Source organism: Schistocerca cancellata, chromosome 3 (assembly GCF_023864275.1).
Source record: "Schistocerca cancellata isolate TAMUIC-IGC-003103 chromosome 3, iqSchCanc2.1, whole genome shotgun sequence".
Lineage (NCBI taxonomy): Eukaryota > Metazoa > Arthropoda > Insecta > Orthoptera > Acrididae > Schistocerca > Schistocerca cancellata.
In genome coordinates this window covers 653,612,270-653,613,208 of record NC_064628.1, presented here as the reverse complement: position 1 = coordinate 653,613,208, position 939 = coordinate 653,612,270, and positions in this window count along the sequence as shown.

Genomic DNA, 939 nt, shown 5'->3' with positions numbered 1-939 from the left:
ATGCGTGTTTGGCGCCGTGCAGGTGAGCGCCACAATCAGGACTGCATACGACCGAGGCACACAGGGCCAACACCCGGCATCATGGTGTGGGGAGCGATCTCCTACACTGGCCGTACACCACTGATGATCGTCGAGGGGACACTGAATAGTGCACGGTACATCCAAACCGTCATCGAACCCATCGTTCTACCATTCCTAGACCGGCAAGGGAACTTGCTGTTCCAACAGGACAATGCACGTCCGCATGTATCCCGTGCCACCCAACGTGCTCTAGAAGGTGTAAGTCAACTATCCTGGCCAGCAAGATCTCCGGATCTGTCCCCCATTGAGCATGTTTGGGACTGGATGAAGCGTCGTCTCACGCGGTCTGCACGTCCAGCACGAACGCTGGTCCAACTGAGGCGCCAGGTGGAAATGGCATGGCAAGCCGTTCCACAGGACTACATCCAGCATCTCTACGATGGTCTCCATGGGAGAACAGCAGCCTGCATTGCTGCGAAAGGTGGATATACACTGTACTAGTGCCGACATTGTGCATGCTCTGTTGCCTGTGTCTATGTGCCTGTGGTTCTGTCAGTGTGATCATGTGATGTATCTGACCCCAGGAATGTGTCAATAAAGTTTTCCCTTCCTGGGACAATGAATTCACGGTGCTCTTATTTCAATTTCGAGGAGTGTATGAAGAACCCGACGTAAGTTAAACAGGTACAATGACGCAGCTTCCCACAATCAGGTTGTTACTTCTATGGCTCATCTAGAGCCCTCTAACATTTCTTTTGTCATACGCTGTTATAATGCCTGTGCGGGTATGGTGGTCTCCACTGCAAAAGCAGTAACCGATACGTGTCCCTCCCACTGTGTGAGCAAGTGCAAACAGAGTCTGGACAAGTCCCGCTTGTCAGTTCGAGTAGCGGCCAGAGAGGCAGCACGCTGCTCCAT